Source organism: Vicia villosa, linkage group LG7 (assembly GCF_029867415.1).
Source record: "Vicia villosa cultivar HV-30 ecotype Madison, WI linkage group LG7, Vvil1.0, whole genome shotgun sequence".
Taxonomy (NCBI): Eukaryota; Viridiplantae; Streptophyta; class Magnoliopsida; order Fabales; family Fabaceae; genus Vicia; species Vicia villosa.
In genome coordinates, this window is record NC_081186.1 from 13,903,323 (window position 1) to 13,916,839 (window position 13,517).

Genomic DNA, 13,517 nt, shown 5'->3' on the forward strand with positions numbered 1-13,517 from the left:
TATTTCTCCTTCCTTAAAATCTTGACCTATTGATTTCTAGAGCCCATTATTTACTTATAAATATATAGACCACAAAAATTCTAAGCTTTATGAGCTTTAGAATATTTAAAAACACACAAAAAATAAAAAATAAAAAGTGTTTTGGGCCAAAATTTCAAAAGTTGGGCCATAACACATTTTATTACAACATAATTGATTAAAAACATCAAAATGGGGCAGCAATCCCACATGACATGCCCTCTTCATTAGCTTGGATCAAAATGACAAGTCTTGGCTCATTTCCTTTCAATTGATCCCTTTCTCCCGTTGGTTTGTTCATAAATTGTATTAGAGCACCATTGACTCTCCTTGCACGTGCCCTTATCATAGGTCCTCCCAAGATTTGGATTACTTCATTTATGTCTTGTATCTCCATGTCCTCATCATCCCCTCCCTCTTGAAGAGAATTCAACCTCGAATTGAGTTCACCATCACCTACATCAAAAGGAGATAAATCAGAAACATTGAAAGTGGCACTAACACCATACTCACCTGGAAGTTCTATCTTGTAGGCATTATCATTTATCTTGGAAAGCACTTGAAATGGCCCATCTCCCCTTGGCTGTAATTTGGACTTTCTTTGCAATGGAAACCTCTCCTTCCTCATATGAACCCAAACCCAGTCTCCAGGTTCGAACACCACTTTCTTTCTTCCCTTATTTGCATATTTAGCATAGCTTTCATTTTTCTTTTCAATTTGTATTCTAACTTGTTCATGTAATTTCTTTACAAAGTCAGCCTTAGCTTTTCCATCCTTATGTTTCAAAAGAGAAGTGTTAGGCAATGGCAATAAATCAAGAGGTGTTAATAGATTAAAGCCATACACAATTTCAAAAGGTGAAAACTTTGTAGTACTATGAACAGCCCTATTATAAGCAAACTCCACACGAGACAACCATTCTTCCCACATTTTTAAATTCTTTTTAAGAACGCCCCTAAGAAGAGTAGAAAGAGTTCTATTGACTACTTTTGTTTGTCCATCCGTTTGAGGATGACAAGTTGTGGAAAAAAGTAATTTAGTACCCACTTTACCCCACAAAGTCCTCTAAAAGTGACTTAGGAACTTAGTGTCCCTATCTGAAACAATGCTCCTTGGCAGCCCATGAAGGCGTACCACTTCTTTGAAGAAGAGATCAGCAACATGACAAGCATCATCTACTTTCCTGCAAGGTATCAAATGTGCCATCTTTGAAAATCTGTCAACAACCACAAAAATAGAATCTTTTCCATTTTTTGTTTTGGGAAGCCCTAAAACAAAGTCCATAGAGATGTCAATCCAAGGAAATTCAGGGGTAGGCAAAGGAGTGTAAAGTCCATGAGGCATTACCTTAGATTTTGCCTTTTTACAAACAATACATTTTTCACAAAACTTTTGTACATCAACTTTCATGTGAGGCCAATAAAAATGTTCTTGCAACAAATCTAAAGTCTTAAAAACCCCAAAATGCCCCATTAATCCACCCTCATGTGCTTCCCTCACAAGTAATTCTCTAATGGATCCTTTGGGCACACATAGTCTTTTTTCCTTAAACAAATAGCCATTGTGCCTAAAGTATCCATTTTGGGCAGCATGCTCACAAGAGAAAAATTTAGAAGAAAATTCAGAATCACTTCCATACAAATCCTTAACATGCTCAAGACCGAACACTTTAGTTTCAAGAGTAGAAATCAAGACATGTCTTCTGGAGAGTGCATCTGCCACAACATTTGATTTACCTTTCTTATGCTTGATTACATAGGGAAATTGTTCAAGAAATTCAACCCTTTAAATGTTTCAAGGATTCATGATCACTATGAATGACAAATTCTTTGGGCAGCAAGTAATGTTGCCAAGTCTGTAGAGCTCTCACCAAGGAATATAATTCCTTATCATAAGTAGAATAATTGAGGGCAGCTCCCTTTAGCTTTTCACTAAAATAAGCAATTGGATGACCTTCCTGCAACAAAACAGCTCCAATTCCCACATTAGATGCATCACATTCAATTTCAAAAGATTTAGAAAAATTAGGCAAGGCAAGAATAGGTGCTTGGGTGAGCTTTTCTTTTAGGGCAGCAAATGCTTGCTCTTGTTTTTCACCCCATTTAAAACTAACATCCTTTTTAACAATTTCATTAAGAGGTGCTGCCAAGGTACTAAAGTCCTTCACAAACCTCCTATAAAAACTAGCCAAACCATGGAAGCTTCTTACCTCACTTACATTTTTGGGAGGAGGCCACTCTCGAATGGCTTTCACCTTTTCCTCGTCAACATGTACCCCTTTAGAGCTCACAATAAAACCTAAGAAAATCACATGATCGGTGCAAAAAACACATTTTTCTAGGTTGGCATACAAGTTCTCTTGTCTTAGCACTTTCAAAACAGCCCTTAAATGAATGCAATGATCAACTAAGTCCTTGTGCTGTCCCTATTATTCTAGTCCCTAAAAAGGATGGTAGTTGGAGGATGTGCACTGACTGCAGGGCCATTAATAATATTACCATCAAATATAGGCATCCCATTCCTAGACTAGATGATTTGCTTGATGAATTGTTTGGTGCATGCTTATTTTTTAAAATTGATTTGAAAAGTGGATATCACCAGATTATAATAAGGGAAGGGGATGAATGGAAAACTGCTTTTAAACTTTCTCTTACCCATCCTTTACTTATCAATTCAGCAACTTGTCTTTGTATCTCATGAGTTTGTTGTGGATTGCTTCTATATGATGGCCTATTAGGCAAAGATGCTCCTGGATTGAGATCAATATGATGTTCAATTCCTCTTATGGGTGGTAATCCACTTGGCACCTCTTTTGGAAACAATTCTTTAAACTCCTGCAAAAGAGACTCAACACAAGTTGGCAATTTGTTTTCATTAGAAACAGTGGTTAGTAAAGGCACCTCTTTGCAAAAAAGCAAGTATAAGGGCTGGTGTGACACAATTGCTTTCTTCACATTTTTTTTTTGCAATTAAACTTCGTTTCTTTTCTTTTTTATCATTCTTTTTCTTTTCATTCTTTTCTTTTTCTTGTTCATTCTTTTCTTCTTTTTCATTCTTTTCTTTTTCTTTTTCTTTTCTTTCTTGATCATTTTTTTCTCTCATTTTCTTTTGATCTTCTCTCACCTCACAAGGATTTAATGGTACAAGATTGATCTTTTGACCATGATACATAAAAGAGTACTTATTGGAGTACCTATCATAATTAGCTTTTCTATCAAATTGCCAAGGCCTACCTAATAATAAATGACTAGCTTCCATCGGTACTACATCACATAACACTACATCCTCATATTTTCCAATTTTAAAACAGACCTCAACTTGTTTATTAACAAGCATTTCTACACTTTCATTAAGCCATTGGAGTTTGTAAGGATTTGGGTGAGGTTTTCTTTCCAAATTTAGTTTAGAAACCAAATGGGTGCTAGCAACATTTGTACAGCTTCCTCCATCAATAATTAAAGAACAAACCTTTCCTTGCACAAGGCATCTTGTATGAAAAAGGTTTTCTCTTTGACTTGTATCCGCCTTTTTGATTTGACTTCCTAACAATCTTCTCACCATGAGTAAATCTCCATTAGGTAATTCTTCTTCATCTTCTTCAAACTCCTCTTCATAATCATCATCCTCCTCTTCAACAATGTCTTCATTTTCTTCCATAAGCATTGTTCTCTTTGTTGGACATTGAGATGCAATGTGTCCTTGGCCTTGACACTTGAAACACTTAACATATTTGTTAGTTGAAACACTTGAAGTAGGGGTAATAGTTTTACCTTTGTTTTCAACTGTGGCTTCCTTGGATGATGAAGCACCGTCCTTCTTTGTTTTGTCCTTCCAACTTTGAGAATTGAAAGTAGTTGTGCTTCTCCTTCCTAGACCCTTTCTCTTGAGCTGTTGTTCTACCTTGATAGCTTGATGCACCAAATCATCTACTTCCACATAATGATGCAGCTCCACGATGTCACTTATGTCACGATTTAGGCCATGAAGAAATATTGCCATTGTTGCTTCGTTATCTTCCTCCACATTGGCTCTTATCTTTGCAACCTCCATCTCTTTGTAATATTCATCAACACTTTTAGAACCTTGAGTGAGCCGTTGTAATTTATTATGCAAGTCCCTATGGTAATAGGAAGGAACAAATCTTCTTCTCATAATTCTTTTCATCTCCTCCCAAGTGTCAATGGCTGGTTCATCATATCTTCTCTTGTCTTTGACAGTTTGATCCCACCACACCAAGGCATATTCTGTAAATTCAAGGGCAACAACCTGCACTTTTTGAACATTACTATAAGTGTTACAAGCAAAAATTTGTTCGATTTTTGTTTCCCACTCTAAATAAGCCTCTGGATCATTTTCCCTTGAAAGGTTGGAACTTTAATTTTTATACCACTCAATCTTTCCTCTCTAGGCCTACCCATCCTCCTTCTCCTTGCTCTTTCCTCCTCATCAGTATTATTTTGTTGGTTTTCTAATTGATCAATCCTCGCATGAATTGCCTCCGTTTGTTCTATCATCATCTCTCATTTTAGCTGTGAGAGCTTCCAATAATAGTCTATTAGCTTCTATTTGACGAGGGCTACCATCACCACCTGGCATGGTTAATCACAAAATAATAACAACAATAATCCTCACGTGTTTACACTCAAATTTGTCTTTTTTTCAAATGAACACTCTTGCCTTTTTCCACTCAATTGCTCTTTTTAGTTCTTTAAAGAAACCAAATTCAATCACACAAGAAAACAAATTTCAAATGATAAATACTTAAAAGGCTGGAAATAAAGGAAGTGAAAAAAAACAAGGAAATAAGGGAGAAATTTAGACAAAGAAAAAAAACAAGAAAAAGTAGAATGTGGCAGCAAATAAAACTATAAGAATAATCACAAGCTCAAATAAGACTAGAGTACTTCTTTTTTTGTTTTTTTTTTCGACTTTTTTTTTTATATATATGATTCAATACAATATAATAAGAACAATATTGAAATTTACAAAAAGAAATGGTCCTATACGAACCGTGCTCTTGATACCACTTGATGGCTAACCAATTTGTAAAGCAGCCATTTTTCTCATACTTTGTTATAGTTATGGAACTTGTAGTTTATGATGATAATATAAAATTGAAAAAAAACGAAATTACAAGTAATATTTGCTTTTGGGCAGAATTGAAACAACGAAAGTTTTAGAAAGAAATTGATGGAAAGGGATAGAAATGAGGCGCCACACTCTTTCTATGAAAAGAAAGGATGATAAGCCTTAGTGAAGATCACCACAAGAAACTTGGTTTCTTGATAAGATCAAAATATGGTCCAATCTAGAACCAAAGGAGCAATGCTCTCAAAATCACACAAAGTGTTTAACAAAATTCAACTTATCTTTCATTCATATTTAGCTCCCTATTTATAGGTAAAAGGTAGCTTACAATATTAACTCAAGAAATTCTACAAGTTCAGCCCACTAACTAGTCAATAATGGTTTGAAAAAGAAAGGTCACACACTTAAAGGTAGTGGAGAAAGTGGATATTAATTGCCTTGATGAATAATAGCAATTTATAGCCACTTTGATTAATGAATCTCACCTTTCTATTTCTCCTTCCTTAAAATCTTGACCTATTGATTTCTTGAGCCCATTATTTACTTATAAATATATAGACCATGAAAATTCTAAGCTTTATGAGCTATAGAATATTTAAAAACACACAAAAAATAAATAAAAAAAAACAAGTGTTTTGGGCCAAAATTTTTAAAGTTGGGCCATAACACATTTTATTACAACATAATTGATTAAAAACATCAAAATGGGGAAGCAAGCCCACATTACATGCCCTCTTCATTAGCTTGGATCAAAATGACAAGTCTTGGCTCATTTCCTTTCAATTGATCCCTTTCTCTCGTTGGTTTGTTCATAAATTGTATTAGAGCACCATTGACTCTCCTTGCACGTGCCCTTGTCATAGGTCCTCCCAAGCTTTGGATTACTTCATTTATGTCTTGTATCTCCATGTCCTCATCAACATGGAACATCATAAATTTTCCATCCAAAGCTCAATTTGAAGGAAATTGAATTCTCTACAAATTTGTCTCTCACATGCCAAGTCTAAAAATGCTTCATTTGAGAGATACGGATCAAAACACTACAGGTCCTTTTTGAAAGTCAACTAAAAGCAGTTTTTTATCAAAGCCCATATCATCAATATAAAATCCTCAAATGGAAAAAAGCTTCCATAGTGGCTTGTAGAGGACATCTTGAGGTTTCCAAAAAGTCCTAGAACTCTTCTATATCTTAAAATTTGAAAGAGGTATGACTTGTTAAAGTTTGACAAATTTTAAAGGAAAATGTGAAACAAAAAGGCTTCAAAATGGATTTCTTTGCAAAGAGGCCCAATATTTTATGGTCCAATCTTATTCCCCAAGTCATCAAAGAGATCCAATCTCAATGCCACGAATTTTTGTTGATTATTTGATTTTATATTGAATTTTATTCATTTAAAAAGTGATAAAATTCAAATAAATAAGATAACTAGCAAAGATTTGATTGGAGAGAGCATTTCAATCATGATCAACCATCAAATTATATATTACTAGATTCTAAATTCGTTCAAAATAAGATTGGTAGAATAAGATCAAGATTTGACCAATTTTAGAAGAAGTAAAGTCAAATTTTTTCAATATTTTCAAATCACCAATCAAATGATTTCTTTCCAAGTTTAATTGACCTAATGTGTTCTCTATATATACTATAATATATTCATCACAAGGGTTCACACAGGGCTGCCTCCAAGAGAAGACCATAAAGCTCACAAAATCATGAAAAACTAGGGCACGATGTGAAGGATAGAAAAACACTTAGAAAGGGGGGGGGGGTTGAATAAGTGTAGCTTTAAAACTTGTAAGATAAAAACAATTTGCACAATGATTTTTATCCTGGTTCGTTGTTAAATAAACTACTCCAGTCCACCCCCTTGGAGTGATTTACCTCACCTGAGGATTTAATCCACTAATCACACAAGATTACAATGGTTTTCCACTTAGACAACTTCTAAGTCTTCTAGATTATACTGATCACAACCTGATCACTCTAGGAACAAACTGCTTAGATACCCTCTAAGACTCTCTAGAGTATTCTGATCACAACCTAATCACTCTAGTTCTTACAAATTAATGTAAACAAATTCTTTTAAGAGTTACAATGTGTGGAGGTCGTTTTTTTTACCTCCCCGTTTCACTTGGGAGGACGGCACGCTAGACCCTTCACACAAAATTTGGAAGGAGAATGCGCCCGTGGCGGGATGAATTTTGTTTCAGTTCTTCCTACGATATCACACGAACTTTTTAATTATCCTAACGAGTAGGAGAGGGGGAAAAGATCTCAAATAAACCCTAAGAGTTTTCTAAGTGTGGGGATTCACCTAGACTAGAAATTCCGGAGTTCGGGGGGTCGGTTATACATAGGGAAGAGTTTAAGCACCCTACATATCCGTAGTACTCTACGGGAACCTTCTCTATGTCATTGTGATTGTGTTTACTGCTAATGATTGGGAAAGTTTCTCCTTTGTGTTAGGAGAAGGAATTAAATTGAATTGAAAAAGACAGACTGACTATTTTTTGTATTTTATTAGCTCGCTGAGATTCCTTGTGAACCTCATGCCTACATATCCCTAATGGAAGTCAGAGCTTAATGTAGTTCGGGGAACTAATTAGGGAAATTAAAAATATTTTTGGTGCCTTGCTTGAAGCTCAAGGTTGAAGCTTTGAATTAAATCTCTGTTTACAGTAAAGAGACATGAAGTCATCTTTATAGAGAGGTATTTCTACTATTCCACCACAAACATTTTAAAGTGACAGAAAAACTGAATTCATTTCATTAAGATAGGGACCTTACTTGTATGTTTGCAAGTATGCCAGTCGCGTTCTCTTAAATGAAAGAAAGATTCTCATCCAAATGAGGGAAAGTGTACAAGTCTGGGTTTGTTTGCCTCAGAGCATGCCTTTCAGAGTCCTAAATAGGAGAATGTTTGAAATTGAAATTGAAATTGAAATGTTGAAATATTTGTTTGAATGTGGTGAGATAGGAGAAAGATCTCTTTATAGAGATAAGCTATGTCTATCTATTGTTTGAAAGATTTGATTTTTTAGCTGGCTTGTATGAGGCCCAAGCTTGAGGCTTTTTTATTGTTTTTATTGACTCTGGGAGATAACTCTACTGGGAATTAATTACAGGGAATTTGTGTTCTGTACAAAGCCCAGAATTGAGGCTGACTCTAGTTGGAGAGTATTTATTTGATGGATTTTATTTGGTGTTCTGTATAAAGCCCAGAATTGTGGCTGACTCTACTTAGGGAGACTATTTTGTGCCTTGTATGAAGCCCAAGGTTGTGGCTAACTGATGAGGACACTGAATTTTTAAGACTATGGATGACTCTATTTTGCGTGCCTTGTACAAAGCCCAAGGTTGTGGCTGACTCTTAACTAGGGATGTTATTAATTTATGCCTTGTATAAAGCCCAAGGTTGTGGCTATTTTGGCTAGGGAAAACATTATTTTTCTGCCTTGTACAAAGCCCAAGGTTGTGGAGGACACTTAAAGAAAGTGAGTATGGAGGACTCTATGGGGAAAGGATCCTTGAGATTAGGAATCTTTGACACAGGAAATATGGTTTATCTGCCTTGTACAAAGCCCAAGGTTGTGGCTACTTAAAAATGAAGGACTCACTGGGGAGTTTTACTCTATTGGAGGATTTATCTATTAAAAGACTGACTTTTTGGAAGCTAACCCTTTCCAGGGGTTTTTGACTCAGCTGGGAAAAATATCTTTTGAAAGAATGAATTTTTGGAGGCTGACCCTTTCCAGGGGTTTTGGATTTAAAGGAGTGATTTTTGGAGGCTAACCCTTTCCAGGGATTTTGACTCTTTTTATTAACTGAGGTTGGAGGCTGACCCTTTCCAGGGGTTTTTGTTAAAATGAATGATGGCAGAAAGATTATGTAAATGAGACTTCTTGTTTAAAGCCCAAGATTAAGGCTGACTCTTGCTGAGGATAAGCAAATATGGACCCTAGACTCTACTAAGGGATATTGATAAAGATAAGGGTGATATATACTGTCCATGTCTCTCATTCCAAAAGTTGACTCAATATGAGATTGAGACAATCTTAGCTTGTTTTAAGTTTGGTTTAAAGAATGGAAGAAACTCACCAGGATAGGCTAAAAGGTAACTAAAGACTTGTTCCTATGTTTATAAGAAACCTGATGGGTCCTTGTATACAAGCTCAAGAGGAAGCTGGGAATGCTTTTAAGAAGCATGTGGGTCCTTGTACAAAGCCCAAGAGGAGGCTAGTCGAGGGTCATCGAGGGTCCTTGTTATAGCACAAGAGGAAGCTATGTGGTTTTGAACCTATTTTGGCTTTAGGCAAATGGGTAAGAGGTTTCACCGGGAATAATTCCTCTTTGGGTGGATGTGTCCTATTTTTGTTCTAAGGCTTTTTTCAAGATGTTTCACTGGGAATAGTTCATCTTGAGGGTTTGAACTAAAGATCTCTAATTAGGAAAGAGCCTTCACCGGGAAGACATTCTCAATCCTAGGCCATATTCCTATAATATATGTAGTTTAACTGTCCTAGGGTTTACACTCAAACGTAGTTCTAATATACAAACAGTTCTATATTTGACAGTAATTTAAATAAAGACTGTAAATTGAAAGCTTGTAAAGCCTAACCTGGATGGAGTGGAGGCATTTGAAGAAGTATGTACAAAGCCTCAACAGCAATTTTTGTTGTTTTATTGATAACAGTTGAATACTTATTATAAACAGTTAAGGTTTTTTTGAAAACAGAAGAAGTGAAGATGGACAAAGGTCACATAGGTATCTGAAGAGTTTCACCGGGAATAATGCCCTTCAAATACCAGAAGAATGTTTTGAAAACAGAAAGAAGATTTTGAAAATACAGTTTTTGAAAACAAACTAAGAAAAGAAAAAGGTGTTGGGACTTACACTCTATTAGAGGCCCATTGAAATTGATTTACTATTTATGAAAAACAAAGTTGAAAATGAAATGAAATGATACAAGGTTTTGTCGTCTGAAAACCTTGATCGTCTGTTTAATCGGAGATTTGAAAAACAGTTTTGAAAATTGACAAAAGTCAACCTAATTAAGGTAAAGACAAAATCCATACCTAATTAAGACCTAAATGATTAAGGTTTTATCATAAAATTATTCACAAAAATGATTAGGTTTAAAATCAAATGAAAATGTATTTAAAAGTATTTAGAGATACTTAAAAATATACCATTTTAAACCTAATAAAAATATATGAAATAAATAATATTTTTGTGATTTTTTTATTATTCATAAAATAGATATATTAAATGATAAGTGTGTAAAAAATGAAGTGAAAATAATTTAATTTGATAGGTGAAATAATTAGTTAAAGTTATAAAGAAATTGAAATGAAAAAAGTGATAAAAAATAAGGTTTTGTCACCTAAAGGGCTTTAACTCACGCCCTCTAAGTCACTACCCAAAACTCTCACCATCTGGGCTACGCGCGCAGCTTGTTAGACAAACACCTTCAGTTTACTTTATTTGAAAACAAGTGCATAAATGAACTAAAAATAAAACAAGCAAAACAAAAGGTCTGAGGGGGGGATCGAACCCCAGACCTAAGGCATGGCAAGAGTTTGGACGCGCGCTGTAACCATTGGGACACTACGATGAATTCGTAGGTTAAACACAAACCATTCAAAATATAATAAACTAAAACCTAGGAAATTTGAAAAATGGCGCCACCATCTTCATCTTCAACCTCAAGCTTTTGAATTTCTGGAAATCGTATCTCTCTCAATTCTCAACCAAATTCAAAGATGTAAAGATGGATTTTGCTCGTTTTTGGACGAGGATCATGATAGTATCCTTTAATTTCATTTATTCTGTGTGTAACTTAAAATTCGCTAGCATGAACACTAAGAACCCTAAAACTGAAATTAAACATGAAATACTCTATATGCATGATTTGATGCAATTGAATTGAGGGTTAATGATCTATGAAGGTGCAGAAACCAACTGGTAACTTCATTTTAGATTTATCATGCGTGAATCATAGAGTTTGAAGCTTTTGAAACTTACCTTAAAAATGAAGATCTGGCTCTGATCAAAGTGTGTTGCAGAGTTGTTGCAACGATCCAGATAGCTTCAGTGATCCTCCTGGAAGGTGTTGAGATGCTTAACTTGGATTGAAAGTGCCCAGAACCTCTTACTCGACCCCAACTGCAACAGCTCCAAATGAGAGGTGAAGATGATGATTCTCCACGTACAGAAGTGTTTCAAAGGTTTGGATCACCTCTAAATGCCTCCCCTAAGGTGTTTGAATACTTAATTCCAAAGGGAGAGCTTTGGTTTGAAGAATCCGAGTCTTCTTGCCAAAGAACCTTTGAAAAACTTAAGTATGAAGAAAGAAGAGAGAAAGCAAGAATTATGTTGCTTTGGTGTGTTTAATTACTGAGGTATGCTCTCTTATTTATAGGAAAATGATGCAGAGCAATTGGAGATAGTAAGCTTGCTTAGTGAAGTGAGTTTGGTTTCCTTGGCCATGAAGAAATGAGAGTAAGATCCATATGCAATGATGAGTTCTTTGATACCACTCCCTAGCCATCAGTTTTGCTTGATCTTAGGGGACAAATTTGCTGCAGAAATGAGCTCCAATTGGTTGGGAGAAGATTCCTTTGACGAATTACCACTTGGCCATAAATTCTCAAAATGCAATCATTACATAATCACATGTTTTGGTTTTGGAATATTCCCTTCAAAAATTTGTGCAATGATGAAAATGATTCTCTCCTATCCTTGCAATGTTTCTGAAGTTTAGAGGCATCATTCAGTGTAAGCATTTGTACAAAATTGCAAATTTCACACTTAGGCATGACCTATAATTTCACTTCAAATGCCTAACTTTGATCAATCATATCTCTTAGCTCAAAATGAATTTGGAGAAGGTTGAGCACAATTTGGAAAGCCCTTAACATGTACTTCAATTCATTAGTTTGGTGTTTTCCCAAAATCTTTAGGGAAATTAGTGAAAAAGTCCCATAAAGTTTGAAGAAAACTAGGATTTTCTTGCAAGTTTTGTGAAGGCAGTCACTTTGAAGCTCAATATCTCTTCAATGGTTGATTTTTAGCCAAAAAAGTATATCTGACAAAGTTGTTCATTGGATCAAAATCTACAACTTTCATGTTGGAAGTTTTTTTCAGTTTGAAGGTGAAATTTTGAGATATTCCCCTCCAAAGTTTGGTAAAAACCACTTGAAAACACTTAGAAAATTTTCTAAGTGTGAAAAGTCAAACTTTGACTTTTTTATTCTTGATTGATTTTCTTGATTTTTCTTGATCAAATGACTTCAAATATCATATATTAATAATTTGAAACTTCAAAAGTCATGGTTGACCAAAATTTCCAAAAAGTCAAAGGTGATCTTGTACAGTTGACTTTTTTCAAGTGAATCGCGTTTCGGGAGATTTCAAGTGAATTAAGCTATCCTCATCAAATGAATGATATGAATGGATCATATTGAATTGTTGGAGGATATTGAGCTATGCTTTGAGTTGTGGTACTATGTCCTGATTAAAAGTCAACTATCTTGGTGAATTAGGTCAAAAACCCTAATTGTCGACCAGATGAAATTGATGACTGTAGATCTTGAATTGAAGTGTAATGTCTTATGGATATTGTCATATGAGCTATTTGAAGATGATTGATGCCTTTGAGTGATGCCCTGGAGCTTTCTAGGGTTTCCCAAATGTGATCCCTGATTTCAGTCCTTGATGGGGCTCAAAACCCTAGACTGGTGAAGTAAGCAAAATTTAGTTCAGGTAATGGGTGTCTTAATCAATCATAGGTGAATAGAATGAAGTTTTTTTGAATTCTATTTTTGTATTGGAGACCATCCCTTTTATTGACTGATCCTTTGCCTGAGCTCTTTGTTCTTGAACACCCTTGATTAAACATCAAATGAACAAGTGACTGTTCTTGAGCAACTGCTTTGATTCTGATGAAAAGCCTGAAAGTATAACATCTCAGGGGGGTCAAAAATTAGGATAGATGCCCCTATTTAAATTTCTTTCATCTGGAGGGAAAGAGATTGATATCTCGATCTCTCCTGCGTGAAAGAGACTTAAATACCAAAGAATGCCCGAATTTTGGGCGTCCTTGAGATGTTGTGGTGATAATAAAATTCTTGCATGGCTTGATCCCGTTGTCGCACTCTACGGGAAATAAGGAGACAAACTCCTGTAGAAACGTGCTTATGCGTATTCTGGTGAATGGACGACAATGTAACATGCGCAATCCATCTTCTTTGACTAAGTGTTGATACTTAGAAAAAGGTAAACAACTTCCCTTCGTTTCGGAGGTCCTATCGCGAAACTGGTCTTAGTTGTGATTTTGGAAGATATCTCAGATAAAGAGAAAAATCTCCAAAGGTCTGTTTCTTCGCCAAACTTCTCACCAGCACTCG

The 13,517-nt window shown here is 35.4% G+C and overlaps 1 pseudogene; it reads right to left on the bottom strand.

Moving 5' to 3' along the window:
- Positions 1 to 205: 205 nt before the first annotated feature.
- Positions 206 to 4,401, bottom strand: LOC131618683 (uncharacterized; annotated as a pseudogene).
- Positions 4,402 to 13,517: the final 9,116 nt, after the last annotated feature.